Source organism: Falco peregrinus, chromosome 4 (assembly GCF_023634155.1).
Source record: "Falco peregrinus isolate bFalPer1 chromosome 4, bFalPer1.pri, whole genome shotgun sequence".
Lineage (NCBI taxonomy): Eukaryota > Metazoa > Chordata > Aves > Falconiformes > Falconidae > Falco > Falco peregrinus.
In genome coordinates, this window is record NC_073724.1 from 21,640,269 (window position 1) to 21,653,503 (window position 13,235).

The window sequence follows — 13,235 nt, forward strand, 5'->3', positions numbered from 1 at the left end:
ACAATTTGAAAGGCAACTTCCTCCCACCCCCAACAGCCCACTGATGCAGTTAGTATCAGAATCCATTACTATAGTAAAAGGATCTTTTTCCCTTACATTCAGCTACTGGTTTGACCAATTGCAAAGGGATATTTAGGCTGAGATGATGATAGGAAGATCATCCGTACAAGTTACTCAAAGAGCCAGGCAGCCAGATTGCAGAAAGGGTAATAGCCATGTTGAAATTAAGCAAAGAAGAAAAGGTTAATACACGTGACCTTTGTGATTCTGCGCAGCCAAAAATAACTATGCACAAAGTACAGGAAAGTTTTAGGGCTAGATTCTGCCCCTTCCACGAGCACCCTTATGTCTCACTGAAGTCAGCAGGGGCTGAGCTGACGCCTATGCTCAACCTTTCCTTACAGAGGGAACAGAGGGAGGCTCCTCGCAGTACCCCACAGGAGCCTCTCAGGATCAGCTTTTCACTTGGCAAGACAAAAACCACCAAGCCAAGTAACAGCACAGGCATGTTTGCTGCTGAAAAAGCAGGCTCTGAAAAGATTGAGAATGTGGATAGCAGGAACAAGAAGAACTGCTCCGTCTGGTCTCTCTTCCTCATGCGCCCATCTCTGTGAACCTGCTGTCTTTGTGAATCCAACCAACTGGTAAGTGCCCTTCTGCCGCTGACGCACAAAGGATGCGAAACCTCAATTAAGGATCCATGTCTTGCAGGCTGTCGTAATTCATGCTTTAGCTCTGTAGGACCCCAGGTCAATTCCTGATGGGTAGCTGCTCCATAAACACAATTCAGAGGCTAGGACTTCCGAAATGCCTACAGACACACATGCAAAGGTATATAATTGAGCGCCAAATGAAATGCAACTGTTGTGGAATAATCAGTTTTTAAACCCCAGAGCTTGATTCTTGCAACATGTCCATCAGATACAATGAAAATATAGTTATTTTTTCCACTTCAGTTCAGGCTATGCCACATTGCATCTAATGGTTTAAGTCCTGCATAGGAAAAGGCATGTGCTTGACCTTATGTATTTATGCATGGTCTATATTTATACACCATGAGTGTAAGAGTTAAGCAGACGCCCAAACTTCAGCGGGACTGTTGTAGGTATTTCAGCTTATCTCTGTATCTCCAATATGACATGGCTCCAGCAAGCTTGGTGACCACAGCAGAGCTGAATCAAGCTCTTGGGTTTTCAGTTTGAATGAGCTGCATACATTTATAGAAGATGCGACTCAAATTGACGCCAGCCTCAAGATGCTATAAAATACGGAGATGAGTGTCAAAAGTGAACAACTGAGGTATACCTCAAAAGGCGTACCACATATAAACATTCCTGCGACACTGAGGGAAGTGAAAAGCCCCTCCAAAGGCAGCTCTATTATTATTTGTAGACATACCTCCTTCTTGAAGGGCCCAAGAGCCGCAGCCACATCCCAGGCACCCATATTGCACAAACACAGACCCCAGCCTCTGCCCCCAGAAAGCTACCATAGGCAAGTGCTGTCCCTGTCCCCTAGCCACACAGGCAGATGGGGCCAGCACATGCCTCCCAAGCAGTTCTCTTGCAGAGGACTGCCTTTGCTCCTTCCTTAGCCTCTTCCTCAGCCAGGGACACCAAACCAGCCCGCTTGCTGGGGTATCTGCCTGCCCAGGGTATCTGCCCACTCCCAGGAGGCAGCAGGGAAACGACGAGATGTTTCCTCACCCTGTGGCCAACACAGCTCTTTCTGCAAAACACGGTTTTGTGAAGCCTAGTTTAAATCAGACCCCAGTCCTGCAAAACACATCCTCACCTCCTGTTCTGGTACACAAACGTAACAACCTAATGGGACTACTTACAAACACGGCCAGGCGTGGACATGCCATAGGGTGGTCAGGCCTGCTATGGCACAGCATAAGCCTTTGAGACGTGCAAGTAGTTAAGTGGCCCACAGAACACCAGGATTTTGTTTGCACATGTGTTGTTTCATTTTATAATGAATATTTTATCTATATATAATATAGATAAAATATATCAATTTATAATGAACATATAATCCCAGCCATGTGGGCTCCCATTTGCTCTGAGACCCACCGAGCTCCCTGTTCAGCCTGAATGCAGAAATAGTGCTGCCATCCTAATTTCTATCCCAAGCTTTGGGTCAGGTCCTCCAGAAGGAAGGGGGCTGCAGCATTGCTGCCCACCTTCCAATTCGGAAAGCCAAAACGTGAGACAGTCCACCATTTCCAAGCAGCGCACACACAAACTGCTCAAGCATGGTAGACAGGAAAAAAGCAACTTCCTCATCAGTACGGCTTTTGTTAGGGACAGGACCCGAAGCAGCAAAAACACCTTCTGTAAACCACCCTCACCAAACCAAGAGCACGTAACACATCATAAATACCACTTTTCAGCTGGTGTTCAAGTGCTTTTCTTCCTAATGAGCCTTTCCAGACGAGAGCAGACAATGACCACAAAACAATTACAAAGAACAATATTGGAAATTGCCAATTAGGTATAGTATATAAAAAAAAGCTTCAAAGAAGAAAAAGAACTTCAACACAAACACTACTTATTTTTTACCCAGCTACAGACAGTACTTATCTAAGGGAAAACATTTTGCTGGAATACATGTTTGTTTTAATTGTGTAACTCTGACTTCACAAACAAGCAAATCCAAGCTATGGAAAATGCTGCACCTAGACTTTTAAAATGGCAAGGTTGAGCCAAAGAGAAGAACATGCTACAGTTATTACCGTTTCTTTGCAATCTGAAAGGTATTTACCATTTGGCTTTGCCCGCGGGAAATAAACGCTGTTGCAAAGTGATATAAAACACTGTTCCAGAGTAAAATCTGCCCCTGTCCTGTCCTCATTACTCCTGGAAAAAAAAAAAAAAAAAATCTGTGTGTGCACGTGAACAGAAAGAAGGGGGTAACCTCATGAAGGCAGAGACACTGTCCCTTGTCCCTTCTCCCTTTCCTGAGCAGAGTACCACCTCTCCCCAGGAGCATCCACAAGGGGCCACACTGCCCCTTGCTCCCCGTGGGAGTGCTGCCCGCCAGCCCTTCACACCAGGGCACCCAGCCCGTGCGGCGTGTCACAGAGGTACCCAGGGCTGCCTTGGATGGTCTTTAGACACCTGGCATGGGTCTGCTGCCCACTCCCACGGGGACCGGCAGCAAAGCCAACAGAGCTGCTCGTAGTGTGGCAGGTCACACCAACACACCAGGCAAAAAAAAAAAAAGATTGGAAAATGTACTTACCTCCAGTGTAGAAAACTGTCTTCAAGTATAAAAACTTTTTATTTCAGCTCCATTTCTGTATAGCTGAAGCATCCCAAACTGCCCGAGGTTATCAGCACAAACATCAAACATACAGAGCTCTGTGTATTAAATGCATCAGCAGCTGGCCCAGTTAGATCTCTAAAACCAACGCTAGTGCTGGCAGAGCAAGTTGCTAACCCAACTACAAGCACCAGGATCTGAGGGAATTCGATGCAAAGGCAAAAAGAAGAATGACATAGATATATAGATAGTTAAGAAGAAAGCTCACCAGGCAATTAAAAAGAAAATAATATAAAACTTCTTCACTTCAGAAGAGAAATCATCATCCAGGCTATTCCATTTCATTAATTTTTTAGCAGTGCTACCCATTCAAGTCAAATATCTGATAGAGAATTTATCCTTTTAGTCTTTCGAAGCAAACTTTCTTCAGACTTTTGAAGCAAACTTTGTTCCATAGAAAGGGGAACCGACTTGACAGCAATTCATTCACAGTGGAAAAAGAAAGGGATTCCCTCTCACACAGCAAATTCTGTGGTAAAACTCCGAATACTGCAATCTAGTTTCAGCAATAACACCCAATTTGAAAGGAGCTCAGAAGCCAAGGCTTAAAACAAGCCATTAAAGTCAAATATTTTTGCAGTGAAGTGTTCAGAGGTAGTTTGGGGGTTTTTTTTACGAATTTTTTGTTTCTCTTCCTATTTTGTGACACTGTTACATCAAAAGCTTGATCTAAAACCCAAAGGGGAAAAATATCAACAGAGACCCTGTTCAAGCAGCAGAAGGACATTGTTGGGCCACTCCATCAGATGGCAGTTCCAGCCACAGAGCCAGGCTGCTTCCATCAGTGAGATGCTCACACAAGCCTTCCTTGCTTTAACACTTTGTGGTTACTACTGATCTTCTTGCTTACAGCGCAGGAATTTAATAGTTAGAAGGACAACCTTCTCTCTAGCCCAACAAAGATTTGGCATGAAGCACAGCCCAAACTCCCCCTGCATCTAAATAATTTCTAAAGGGAATCCCCACAGCTGAGGAAGAGAGAGAAACAGCAATTCCATAAAGACACAAGAGAGATGCAAAACAGCACAACAACAACCCGAAGATATGTCCTGCATTTCTGCACAAACTACTTTCATAAAGAAAAAAGAAAAAAAGCAAACTGCTGTGTGTTTTTTTGTATCCTTTGGAGGGTACATAAGGGATGTTTTAAAAAAAAGTATGTAAATATCTACTAAAAATATTTTCTAAAATATCTATTAATTCTTTGCTAAAAGCAAACATCCTGAACAAAGGTCCTAGGAAGAAAGATTAAAAAAAACCAACAAAACATTACACAGTTGCATACCATTTACTTAAGACCACTGTGATGAATGCACACAAGCAGTACTCAGGCAGGGTTTCCTCTGAAATTCCAAGTGTTCAACTCTTCTGCACTTAACACTGAATAAAATAAATAAATAAAATTGAATAGTGTATGCATGAGTAACTCCTGACTTATTTTATTTATGAAAGACTATTATCATTACCCCCAACATGGGTCATCCGCAGTGCAAGAACATTCAGATCCACAGCACAAGCAGCAAGGACTATTAACAACGAGCATCAGAAATGTTCTTTGCTACTGGATCACTCATAACTGCTGGTAGGTCTCAAACCAGGCATCAAAAAGAAGGGTTCAAACAGTCACAACAGGCTGTTATGACTGCAGGTTTGAGAGAGGTCTGCTTCCAGATGTTACCCTGTATTAAAGCATCCACACAAGTTAGATCAGCACAATTAAAACAAGCCGGAACAATCCTATTACAGCTAGACTGGCTAGTTCCTCACACAGACAAGCCTAAATTCATACTTAATTAGCTGTTTTAAGAAAGCTCAATAGTCTCTTTCTAAGACCAGCTTTCCAGAACTGAAGGGACCACCAGCTGCATTTTCAAAAGACAGCAGGAAAAAAAAAAACCAAAAGCCATTTCCTTCTGTAGAAGAGGTCCCACCGAGACTGCAGGGCACACAGACTCTCATCTGCCCCAAACCCCCTCAAGAGCATGGCGCCATGCAAACCCACATCAGCTGCAGGCGAGGCAAGAGGCTGCCTTTAGCCTCCCGTGCCCTTGCTGGGGCTGGCTGCGACACCTGGAATGGCAGCCACATTCTAGGTACCCCTACAAGGTTCACTTACTGTGGCAGATAACAAAAGTACCCAGCATAAGCAGGTGACTCCCTTATTCTTACTATGCAGCATAATAGTGATCTTGCAGCCCCCATCAGAGTCATTACCTAGTACCACAAGCAGTGAAACTGAACCACAGGGCAGCAGCATCTTGTGATCCTCACAGCCTCATGGCAGGACTTTGATTTATCTTAGTTATTAGTGTTTTCTTTATGAGACAGGGCCTATTTTATGTGAAATGCTTAAGCACGCTGGGCCTATGGGTCACTAGCCTGACACCACTTTACTGCAAATAAATACCAAAAGCATGCCTGGTTATACTCACCTTCAAAAAAAACCCAATTAAAGACACTGCCTGAACAACAGCAGCAGCAGGTTTACTTTAGGCATGTGGAGTGGAAGCAGGTATTATAACTCAAGTACAAAGAGAGCCATAAGTGGCAGCAGGACTCTGATAACAAGACAGGGAGATTAAAAGAGACCCAAACATCAGAACAAACCTCTGAGGAATCTGAAGGAAGAAAATCAGGGTCTGACAATCACTTTGACATCACTGCAGCTTTAGCTATATAGATGGGTGGATAGGTGCCAGTGTTTAAATTCTCTTGAGGATTTCTGTAAGTTTTATCTTATTCTTGAAAAAGAAGTTACACAAATGACTCTGCTTTTCAGTGTTTTCTCTGCAACAAAGATTACAGGTACTTCAGTCTCCCCTGGCAATGCTGCACACTTTCAGCCCCTAAAATTTAGAATGTTCTTAAGTTAAATGAGAATGGGAAATTCAACATTTTAATCTTGGCTAGCAGATACAGCATTTCAAATGCAGAAAACATCAGCACAAGTTAACAAAAGACAAATGGATTCAATCTCTTCAAAAGCTTAGAAGGGTAGAAATGATCTTCTTCCACCAAGCATTACGGAAGCAATTTTAAAAGGAAAGCATCCACTGACGAGGGACACTGCTATATCTAACCTGAAAGACAAGATTTAAGGCCAGATTAAGTTTTGTTGGCAAACCAGAGGAACTCCATCGATATCAACTGTCCTACCCAATTACATGAAGCCAGGACTTGTTTTATGGCGCCGCACAACGTGACCTCATTTTTGAGCTTGCATTAGCTAGGAACAGTGTGTCCCACTGAAGCATTAAAGCCTACAGACTCAGCCAAATCTTCCATCTCAATATGCCACCAAGTCAAATCAGCAACAATTATCATCCTGGTCTTGAAATATGCAATAGCACATGCAAGAAATATGCTCCACTTGATCTGGGAGACAGATCACATCCCAGCACTTCTTAATTTGTTCAGAAATACAGTCACCTTTAATGCCTTTAAAAAAAAAAAAAAAAAAGAGGCCGTTCCAGCAGCATTTAGCTGTCAGCACTTCCTGAGAGAGAAGAAAAAAGTATCAATTCTTTTCAATGGGTATCTAAAGATTGGGAGGGAAGACGACACGCACCAAGAATCCCTCGAAGAAAAGCATTTAGCAGAGAGGGTACAGTGCAGAGTGAAGAGCATGCCTTCTGCAAAGACCAGACTGGAAAATGGCACAGTAGTGAATTAAAACAAAAAACTCCCCACCTCAACAAAACCTGTGTTGTGTTGTTTCTTTCTTTCTTCTTACAGCGTCAACCAGTGCGACTGGCAAGCAGCAGGTCGTGGTACCCCACAGCCTTGCCAAAGCCCAGCGTGCATGGTGCTGCACCCATGCTCTGGGGACACCCCCCGGGCACCCCCCACCCTTAACCCACAGGATGGGAGGGTGAGAAATGAGGTTTCTCAACACAGGTTATCTTCAAATTTCACGCTGGTCAAAATGTACCAGGCAAGCATTTAGTGGCCAGATACTGCTATAGATCAGAGATTCATTTACTTGCCACCATCAGCTGCAGGGAAGAAGAAAACAACAACCCATACCCTCTCCTTTCCTATATTCCTGGCATCTTCCTGTTTTGTGTGGCTTGTGACACCCCCAATCAAAGGGAAAGCCCAAAGCATCCTGCAAACAAAAGAAGAAAAGCTGGTCTTTCATGGAGTAAGAGAAGGAGATACAGTACCTGCCCCTGATGTACAAACAGGTTCAGGCACCTTCTCTTAGAAAGATAAAGAGCATTTCACATACAATTCCTCCCACTATCTCAAAGAGTCTTTAAAGTACTCGGGGGAAGGAAGGAAGGAAGGATCTGCCAAGAGAAGACTGTATATTTGCATAAGACACTTTGATGGTATAAACACTTCTGTGTACCCACATTTATTAAACAGATGATTATGAATACCTTGCATGAGTGAAAACCGACAACAGGCCTCACCAAACACAGCATGCAACAGGGGCGGTGGCAGAAGACTTGGGACTACAGAGCTCCTGGGTGAAGGAAGGTCTTCTACAGCTTCACACATGTACCACTCCAACTCCAGCAGGTCTGTGACCATGGCAAATGGAGGAGGAAGAGGAAAGGAGAGGGCAACAGGAAGCTGGCATGCAGAAACACGGTGAAATACCCCTCCTCTGATATTATTCAGGTTAAGACAGCACTTCAATAAATACCTAGATAACACAAAGTGAAGGAAGTTAAGTGCACAAGGTTAAGAAATGGAAAAAAAAAAAGTTTTTTCTTATTCTCTGTAAAACTTGAGACTCAATCATCACCTTAGGACTTGTTGTTCTTTCTATTCACAACACGGGGAAATCCAGGGTGGCCAGCCCAAGCTGGGTAAAGACACTCCTTGTCTCCCCAAGAACTTAGGTATTTTCATAGTCACTTCAGAAACAAAGGCTGTCTTAAAACCTGAAAACCTGACTAACAATACATTTAAAGCTAACACTAAGGCAATGGTGATTAAATTATTCCTTTTCACAAAGCCCAAAGCAGGCCCAGAAACAAAACAAGTCAAGCACAGGTTTTTCTCCTCATCTCAGAATCACACGTATGTACGCCCACACTGCAACCTGCTGGTCCTGGCTGATCTCCTCCATGCAGCTCAGCCTTACCCATCTTACTCTTCTCCTGTTGTTTGTTGCTTGCCATAATTGTGCGATTAAGGTATCAGCCTTCCCTCACTAACTCCTACAGACTATACCCAGTCCTCTCTTACTGCAGATTCAGCTCCAAGCAATTTCTGGCACAGCTCTCTAAAGGAAGCAGTTTCACCACTGAGGTACAACTGATAGCTGAGTCCAAGAAAATAATTTAGTGACGTGAAAAAAGATGCTTAGTTTAGCAGATCAGCTAACAAGCACACTGGTGCTGGAAAAGCCACATGCAGATTTCAGGCAGGGCAACACTCTTGGGTAACTTTCAAAATGCTTGACACTCTTATTACTTCCTTGGAAACCCTTCAAAAGTACAAAAAAATAAAGCAATTTCCAGCTTCAGCTTGAAAGAAGATATATACTCTACAGCCACCAGCCCTAAAGAGAGACTTCTGTCCATCACAGGCATTATTGTCAAATCCTCATCATTTCCATTATCTCTTCCCCTCATTCCAGCACAGGGCACGCTCTCAGCAGCTTCAGTAGACTGCATCCTTGCAGCTGAAAACCGTGTCTGTGTACAAATACGGTCACGTAATATAGATGTCTTCAGAAGATCCCCACCCAGCAACAACACCCCAAGATTCCCCTTGTTTGCAGCTGGAAGCTGAAATACCTCTTCAAATGAGCCTTCCCTGTTCAAAAGAGGAACTGAAACCTAGCATAGCAGGAGGCTTCCCAGCCCCAACACCTAAAAGATTACCAGTGGCCCAGAGGAAAGCTGGAATAGGTCCCCCTCTGTCTGTGCATGCAGGATGTGCTGGAGCAGAGAAGGCGTGAGGCAAGAAACCTGCACATTCCTTCTGTCAACAAAGATTTGGGCAGATCTAAGAGAGAGATATTTACTAGCATTCGTCGTGAGTAAAAGCTCCTGAAGATGTGTCAGACTGCTGACATAAACAAGCCTGCTCATGGCCTACAGGCTGCACAGCTCAGAGACTATGCATCCCTCTGACCTCCCACCCCTCACCCAGCTCTGCCTGCACCAGCAGCCCCAGCTCGCTGTCAGTCATTTTTATCTGCCCGGTTGGCAGGGTCAGGGCATCTCATCCTCCAGCAGGTCTGTACACCTCCTCGGCGGGCCTCCTTCCCCCTCACACATGCCTGATGACCCTCCTGGACCAGTGCCGTCACCCTGCCTGGCATTACACAGGTACGCCTGCTTCGCATTGCTGGCTGCAGCTCCCCGGTGTCAAACTGAAGCCCTCCAGGGGTGCTGCTCTTGCTGGTTGTCACAGACCACAGCCCTTGGGCTGTGCAAGTCGCTGAGCAAGATCCCCAGCCCAAGACGTTCGCATTATGCTGCTGCTCACTCCCTCTTGCACTTGCCAAGAGGCACCATGCATGAGCTCTTCCCTGTCCTGTCCATCAAAGGAAGGAATAAATTACCTCCCGGCAAACTGGGACTCAGTTGTTCGCTGACTCCAGAGAGTTCGAGCTTCTGCAGCAGGCAAATCTCCCGAGGCGTTTCGTGTGCTGCCGTTCCCAATTCTGCCACATGATGATTCCCATTAGGGTGCTCCCACCTCCCCCACAGACCTCGGTTAGGATTTCAGCTGGCGTGGATCCTGAGGGCACTCTCTACCGGCAGCAAAACTGTGCTTGCAGCTACTGCTGCTGACCCTTTACAGTATGCCAACAGGGCACAGCTCAAATTGTTCTAAAAAAATGCTCTTTTCTGTTTCTGGTACAGAGCTCCATCAATACCCTCTCCCTGCCATCACCACCCCAGGCTGGAGCAAAGAGGTCAGGCAAGACCCAGGCCCAAGGATGTCCTCCCACACTTCCAGCACAAGGAGCAACCTGAAGCACAATTTCTCTTTGTCTCTTCCCATATTTCAAGACTATTTGGATACTCTGCAGACAAATTATGAATTTGCTTCTACAGCTGCACCAAAGTGAACTTTTTTTTAAGTACAAGGTTCAGTCGCCTTTGCTTGCTGCCTCTCCTGCTCCCACTGCAGGACAAAAGGAGGCAACAGGCAAAGTGCAAACCAGGCAGAGGGAGAAGTAATGAAACTTGTAAGACTACTCCATTTGAATGGAACGATCCTAGGCAAAAAGAGAGAGCAGGTATTACCCCAGCAAGCCCATATTGCATACCTGAGCTCCACAGAAACAGAAGGCCAGATCACAAAAACAAAGTGGAGGGGCCAGGGGCAGAAACAGCTGCAGCAGCTCAGCAACAAGCAATGGTGCAAGCTCACCCGGCGGGTGCCTCGGGTGCTGAGCAGGAGGACGAGCGCTGGCTGGGAGGACTTTCCCTTCCAGCAGCTACACCACTGTGCCCTACACAGACCTGTGCAAAACCAGGGGAGACAGGAGAAGTCCTCCAGCATCTTGGGACCCCGCCAACAGCAGCCACAGTCACATCCATGCGCCCAAGGATGATTTGTGGGCCTTGACCAACAGTTTAGTTCTCTTTAAAAATGTCAGTAACGCCAGAGAGCACCAGGGTTCAGACGGGGGATAGATAAGGGCCTAGGGGAGGTAGGGGCTAAGGGAAGACCACCTCCCCCTGCCACAAAAATGCAGACAGCTTATCTGTCATACCCTAGGGGGGTCCCTTCTGAAGGCTGTTTTTTTCTTCTTTTCCAGGAAGGGAAAGGAGGGTGGAGTGTCTTTTGGCTTTCTTAGTTAAAAAAAAATTAAAAAAAAAAAAAAAATTGAGGAGACCTGCTCTCTGTTGGCCAAACCTACACACACTTTTTCCACGCCCCCCTTCAATTTGACACATTTCTCCAGATGCCTCCTCACTGTCCCCTAGCCTCTTTCACCCTCCAGACAAGGCCATACATGGGGCAGACACCACCCCGCAATGAGGAGAAAAGCTAAGGTAAGGGGGATGATGCGTGGGATCCCTCAGTTAAGTCAAGCATTTGTCTTCACAACAGCATCCAAACACCAAATGGGTACATTTTTCTTCTTGGTTTAATTTTAGGGTGCCCATACTCACAGCTCTTGCTTTAACACCAGCTGCCCCTAACTGCACATGCTCAGGGCCATTTTTATCAGAAGGCTCCCGGAGCAGCTTTCCTGTGTTTCTTTGCTAGATTTTATTCCCTGTCCTTCAGTCCCTCCAGTTCCTCCACTTCACAGCTGGCAGGGACCAGACACACTTGCACGCAAGACAGACTGACTGACTACCAGCAGACAAACAAATACAAAAAAAATACTGAGAGTCCTCAGTAAACCATCCTTCTTTATCTGACGTCTTAACACCTCATAAGCATTTTGCAAATTTTTTTTCATACCCAGCTTCTTCCTACAGGCTTAGAGCACCTACAAACCCTGTGTTTGGAGACTTGTCCCACACCTCCCTGTCAAAGGTCATCTATCCACAAGGGCCAGGCAGAGAGCTGAAGCCCAGCTTTTCTTTTGAGCACTGCCATGGGAGAGCTGAGTGAGCAATGTCTACAGCTGTCAGACCTTAACGCCGTGCTACAGAGCTGGCAGCATGTTAACCACAGACCGCCCAAGGAAGCTGAAGGGAGTAATGTAATTAGTCAACCACTAAGTACCTCCACAGTCACATGCTTCAGTGACTGTCTTCATAAAGCTGTGAATAGCCCACTGCAGCTATGCCCGAGCTTTTAACGTCGAAATTAATTCATCCTTGACCTGAGGCACAAAAAACCCTACCCTACCCCACCCACACCACGGATTTGCTCATCAACTAAACTGATGACTCCTAGTCAATACCATCCAGGCCTTTCCCTGACCCATCACAAGCCTCACACATAACGTATACCTGATACAGATGATACATACAGTGATGACGCTGCCAAATTTCAAGTTCACATCATCCAGAGAGAAATGCATGCAGTCATCACAACAGCTGGTGCAGACCATCAGAAATCAAGTGAGAGAGGAGAATCAGCATTTGCGTACCTTTAAATTGGAGGACGCAGTCCCTGATGCCCTGAAGTACGCTCAGTGCTCCAGCATAAGGGATTTCACGTCACAACCACCACAAGCTGCTAGGCAGGCATTTAACCCAAGCACCACCGCTCACACAGCTAGTTGAAATTTAAGGGCCCAAGGTAGCAGCGAAGTAAACCTTTGCTTGTGTCTAAACCATAATTTTCTCCCTATTCTTAGGTTGTGGTTGCACTGGAAGTGGATAGCAGCGGCCAGGTTGCACCTGACTGATGATCCACCCAGGCAAGCTCCATAGCCATGCCAGTCAAAGCCAACTTTGGGACTCACACCACAGAGGTCTCACAGCCACTGCCACTCACAGGAAGGGCAAAATAACACATCGCTTGGCTCACTCTGGTAAAAGCTCCTAAATACAAAGAGGCTGCTGCTGGACTGCAAAATCCCCAAACTGCAAGGTGCTAGAAGCTGGGAGAGCACCTCAGAGAAGTGTCAGTAGCACCTGCCCTGGTCTTATACTCATCCCCAGGACAGAAAGGTCTCACACTATTTAGTAGCCTTCTACAGGTGAATTTCATGGAAGAAAAAACCCAAATATGATGTGAGAGTGTATTCAACAGACCCCACAGGAAGAAGAGGGTGCACAAAGAACTGTCTCGTTCATCTAGTTGAGCTTACCTTCAACTCATGCCCCGGCAGGTACCTGCAGACACTCACAAGTTACCAAAGGAAAACTTCTATAATTCTCACAAGATTCTTAAGCCTGTGATGCAAAACGAACATTTCCCTGAAGTCATATTTTGCCAACAAACAATTTTCACATAGAGAAGAAAAATAAGTTTGACCAATTCAAAGTTGAAAGCTAAAGAGTTTTAATTTGGGACAAGGA

General features: G+C 45.4%; 1 protein-coding gene across 4 annotated transcripts in view; it reads right to left on the reverse strand.

Moving 5' to 3' along the window:
• Positions 1-13,235, reverse strand: part of TIAM1 (TIAM Rac1 associated GEF 1) — a 195,266-nt gene that overhangs the window by 170,970 nt on the left and 11,061 nt on the right. Inside the window, exon 1 of one of the 4 annotated variants that reach the window (XM_055801744.1) lies at positions 2,767-2,784. The exons of the other annotated variants lie outside the window; for them this stretch is intronic. The gene's annotated coding sequence lies outside the window, so the exon portion shown is untranslated. Of the gene's footprint in view, positions 1-2,766; positions 2,785-13,235 lie in introns of those variants that run through there. 4 annotated transcript variants of the gene reach the window in all.